Here is a 5355-nt window from a genome sequence, read left to right as displayed (position 1 = left end):
CTGCACCTTGTTGTCTCAGATTCTCCAGCATCTGCAGTTCCTACTATCTCTGAATAGTTTCTTCTGGTTGGTCTCCCCACTATAGGAAGGATATTGTTAAGCTGGAGAGTGTTCAGAAAAGATTTACCAGGATGTTGCCGGGACTGGAGGGTTTGAGATATAAAAAGAGACTGGAAAGACAGGGGCTTCTTTTACTGGAGCGTAGGAGGTTGAAGGGTGACCTTACTGAGATTTATAAAATCATGAGGGGCTTGGATAAGGTGAATTACAAGGGTCTTTTTCCTAGGGTGGGGGAGTTCAAAACTAGGGGACATATTTTTAATTTGAGAGGAGAGAGATTTAAAAAGGACATAAGGGGCAACTTTTTCATACAGAGGGTGGACCGTGTGTGGAATGAACTGCCAGGGAAAGTGGTGGATGCAAGTACAGTTACAATGTTTAAAAGACATTTGAATAAGTTCATGAATTGGAAATGTTTGGAAGGATATGGGCCAAGCACAGGCAGGTAGGACTAGTTTAGTTTGGGATTATGGTCGGTATGGACTGGTAGGACCTAAGGGTTGGTTTCCATGCTGTATGATTCTATGGGGAAAGGTCTTGAAAGGTGGAGGGACACAACAGGAAGTCTGGCAAACAGTGTTAAACTAAAACTCAAAGCATTAAACAAATATTGTCACTATTTTACTAACGACGTTAAAGCAAAACAATGTTAACTGAGGCGACTTTAAATAGGGATTGACTGTACTGAGTTTAAGTCCAAATCAGAGAGCTTACCTGGAAAAAGAGTTATCAAAAATCAGCAAATACAGCCCTGGATTCCTAACCTTCAACTGTCCTTGTATGGTTTCCTTGTGGGAATTGCAACGAGTTAGAGGAATTAAAACCTGTGTGCAAACAAAAGACTCTGCAAAACATCAGTGTTTCTTGAACTCCAAAACAGCAAAAGACTTGAATGAGAATAAGGAAAAATATACTTATCAAAAATGTAAATTATTCATTTATATTCCATCTCAATTTTGAAAAAAAGTCTTTCAGATTTTTACGAAATCCTCACATGGGTTTAAATATAATTTTTAACATACATAGAATGGAATTTAATGCCCTGTGGGGAGTTGAATGGCAGTACAAACGTTTAATCTAATAAAAACCGAAAGAACTGCGGATGCTGTAAATCAGAGAGAAAAATATAAATTGTTGGAAAAGCTCAGCAGGTCTGGTAGCATCTGTGGAGAGGAATCAGTTAACGTTTCAGGTTGAGTTCCCCTTCCTCAGAACTTCTGAGTTTTGACCCGCAATGTTAACTCTGATTTCTCTCCACAGATGCTGCTGAGCTTTTCTGGCAATTTCTATTTTTGTCTCTGAATGTTTGATCAGGTGGAAGGGTCCCATACAACGCTTTTCTGCCCCCACACTGATTAAGTCTGGGTTATTAATTAAGAACAATTAATAGCAAATAACATCCTCTGTTGGGAACAAAAACAAAGTTGCTGGAAAAGCTCTGATGGGGATCACTTCACTTTGCTCGACACTAGACCAGGTATCTAAAGCTTGGTGTGGTCCATTGCCTGTTGTGGGTTAAACAATAGCTGAGGTAAGCTGGCAGTGCGCTGCAATTTAACAATAATGGGCTGGATAATGAATGCTAATAGGCTCCCCATTGCCCACTGCTTAGAATCTTGTCTCTGCTTTCAACATTTGGTTGGAAAATGGGACATTTTAGTCTTGATGTAGCAAACTCGCTGGTCTATTCACTCACTTTTCGCCATGAACCACACTGTTCAGGGGGTGGGAGTAAATCTTTCATCTTTTACTAGAGACTTCCGCCCTACAAGTAATAATTCCCTTCATCCAAAGCAATTGAGATCATCAATGTGAGAATTAAAAGACAGAGAGGAGACAACGTGAGATAGTCTGTGCATATTAACAACGTAGAGAGGTGACAATGCAAGATTGTGTGCATATTTACACGACAGGAAGCAGACAGTGTTAGACTGTGTATATTAACAGGACAGAAAGAGGGTTGTAGCTGTGCACTTATTAACAAGAGATAGGGTAGTGTAAGAATGCGTGTGTATTTACATGGCAAAGAGTGAACAGTGTAAGGTTGAATACGTGGATGTCAATCAGAGAGAAGGTTGTACAAAACTGTGTACATATTTACACGTCAGGGAATGGGCAGTATTAGAGCATGTGCATATTAACAAGGCAGATAGAGGACAGTTGAGGTGGACTGCTGGAATTAGCAAGGCAAGGAGAGGAAACAGAGGAAAACAGGAACAGGTGTAGGCTACTTGGCCCTTCAAGTCTGATATTCAATATGATCACAGTGATCATCCTACTCAGTACTCTGTTCCACTTCCATCCCATACCCTTTGATCCCATGAGCCCTAACAAGGAGAGCTAACTCCTGCTTGAAAACATTCAATGTTTCAGCCTCAATGCTTTCTGTGGCAGAGAATTCCACAGACTCACTACTCTCTGGGTGAAGAAATGTCTTCTCATACCAGTCCCAAATGGCCTATTCCGTCTCCTTAAACTGTGACCTCTGGTCTGGACTCCCTGGTCAAAGTGAAAAATCAGGACAATGTGGGAGCATAAAAGCCTATATTTATCCGGCACATTTATCAGAGTATAGGGTGCTTCGCAGGAATGTTATCAAACAAAATGTGACACCAAGTCACATGACGAAATATTATAACAGATGAGCAAAAGCCTTGTCAAAGAAGTAGGTTTTGAACAGTGTCTAAAGGAGGAAAGAGGTTCAGGGAAGGCATATTATGAACGAGGGCCTTGGCAACTGAAGGCATGGCCACCAATGGTACAGTCATTAAAATCTGGGATTCTCAAGAAGCCAGAAATGGCCGAGTAGAACAGGTTATGGGAGGAACTTGATTAGACAGATTTCTTGGTGGATTGTAGGGTTGAAGACATTTCCAGGCACAGGGCTGGAATTTAGTATTTTGAGGGGCAATTTTAGAGGGAAAACAGGAAAGAATAGCGATTAGGCAAAGACAGAAAAGTGTCCGCACCTTGAACAAGTTCCATGCGTCAACCATGAGACAGAAAGCAAAGGGTATAAAATGACAGCGGACAGAGGAGGATAGAAGTAGAATAACTGGGAAAAGTTGACTGGATCAGGAAGAAGCAGAGCCAGGAAGGGGGAAGTAACAGCCTGTTCCTCCTGCCTCCATATTCGGATATGTATATTGAGAAGTTTTACCTTAAATTGGTTACAGGGTGCCCATCAGGTCACACTTGGTTTTCCCTGAGCATAACTACCACTGGCTGCTTCATGGCAAACCAATTCTTCAAAGGATGTTTCAGCAGCTGCCAGGGCTCCTATTTACAAGGCAAAGAACCCACTGCCTGTCTTTTTGGGCAGGTTGGGGGCACTACACGATAATTTTCTGCCCAACGTGGTGGCTGGGATAGTTCCAGCTTGTCATGAACATCTGCTTCTTTCTTGTCATACCGGAAGCTTTGCAGGCTATTTGAAAGAAATGATCTTCTACGAGATGAATTTCCAGGACTTTCCGCAAGTTCTCAGTTTTTTTTCTGCAAGGTTCGTGTATTTTAACTTGAATCAGCCCTGTTCTTTACTAGTTCTGGATTATTTTCTGTATTTCAGCAATAGGTGAGGCTGCAGTAGTGTTTAAGTTGCAGCAAGACCACAATAGACACCAGAAACTACACCAAAAGTGCTACAGTACCAATCAACAATGTACATTGGAGATCTACATTTTAATTTAAAAATATTGGCTTTATATTTGTCCGAGAGATTTGCCAGAGTCAGGCTGTAAAAATGAAGTTCACTGGAATTCGGAACAATTGGGTCATTTACCACTTAAAAAAAAAATCCAATCAAAGATTCTACTTTGATTTACAAAATTCTTATTACTGATGAAAGATAAATGTGTTTAAAGGCATTTTTAGTTTCCTTATTTGGGCAGTGCTGATTGTGAATTAGTTGTAATTTTGAGGTTAGAGATCAGAGCAGGCAATGTGTGCTGAGATTGCTTACCACTGATTGATGTTAGGCACGAAAGGAAGTGGTTCAATTTGTGGATGGGTGTAGTGTAAATAGCACATGATCCTTGAGCCACTTAATCCCACTGATGAAACCTTTTAGTGTTTGCTGTAAAGAAGGGGAATTACATTTGCAAGACTGCATTTTTCTTAATTTGAATGTCAGTTTTGAAATAGTGCCCCTGCCAAGCGAGACAAGCCAGTTGTAAAAATACCTGACATTTCATAAGACGATTACATCCTCTGAAATCCTTGTGGAAGTTTGTGACACAAAAAAAATTCATAAACTGACTCAAAAATCCCATTATTATCTACAATACATTACACAGCCTAACATCAATGTTTCGTTCAGAAAATTGGCTTAAACATGACGGTTGCCCTTTTGGCAAGATTGTACCTATTGTTTTTTGCCGTTGTCAAAGAACCCTGTTTCTTTGTCATAATTTCATCCCTATTTATGGCTCCTGCCTCAGTTTGAATCAGTCTACTTGTAATCTCAGCTTCCTACATGACCCTAAACAGAGCTACTGACCCTATATCCTCGCCATTACAAAGACTATCAATTTCTACTTCCAATAACAGTATCTGTCTCTGCCTTTTCTATGCCCATGTGTTGCTGAAATTATCATCCATGCCATTTTTTTAACCTCCAGACTTGACTACTCCAATGTTCTGCTGACCAGCGTGCCATCTTTTACCCTCTATAAAATTAAGTTCATCCAAAATTTTGTTTTTGCAACCTAATGTGTACCAGGTTTCACTTACTCATCACGTCTGTGTTTCCTGACCAAACTGCCCTGATTCAGCAAAACTTTGGATTAGAAATTTGCATCCTTACATTAAAATCCATCCTTTCCCTTTCCCACTTCCATCTCTCCTCCAAGTCCACAAACCATTGAGAGGTCTTTGTTTCATCACCTCTGGCTTTTGTGCATTCTCCACTACTTGAGGCTATGTTTTCTGCTATCAAGGTTCTAAACTCTGGAATTTCCTCCCCTCCTACCTCTCCTCCTTTAAGATGGTCCTTAAATGCTGTTTCTTTGATCAGTTACTTGGTCACATTCCTGATATCTCCTCCTTTTGCTCACAGTCATTTTTCTGACTGAAGTTGCTCCCATGAAGCAGTTAAACATGTTATATAAATTTATCAGAGACAGTAGGAACTGCAGATGCTGGAGAATCCGAGACAACAAGGTGCAGGGCTGGATGAACACAGCAGGCCAAGCAGCATCATAGGAGCAGAGAGGCTGACGTTTCGGGCCTAGACCCTTCATCAGAAAAGGGGGATGGGGCCAGGAAAGGTGAGTGTAGGTAGGGAGTTAGGAAGGG

The 5355-nt window shown here is 40.9% G+C and overlaps 1 long non-coding RNA gene across 1 annotated transcript in view; it reads right to left on the bottom strand.

Annotated features, from left to right (window-relative positions):
* Positions 1-5211, bottom strand: part of LOC125485644 — a 16245-nt gene extending 11034 nt beyond the window's left edge. The window contains exons 1-2 of the long non-coding RNA XR_007264352.1: positions 4022-5211; positions 775-884 (exon numbers count right to left, since the gene is read on the bottom strand). This is a non-coding gene — a long non-coding RNA (uncharacterized LOC125485644). The remainder of the gene's footprint in view (positions 1-774; positions 885-4021) is intronic.
* Positions 5212-5355: the final 144 nt, after the last annotated feature.

Source organism: Rhincodon typus, chromosome 2 (genome assembly GCF_021869965.1).
Source record: "Rhincodon typus isolate 14 chromosome 2, sRhiTyp1.1, whole genome shotgun sequence".
Lineage (NCBI taxonomy): Eukaryota > Metazoa > Chordata > Chondrichthyes > Orectolobiformes > Rhincodontidae > Rhincodon > Rhincodon typus.
This window is presented reverse-complemented; position numbering and strand designations above follow the sequence as displayed.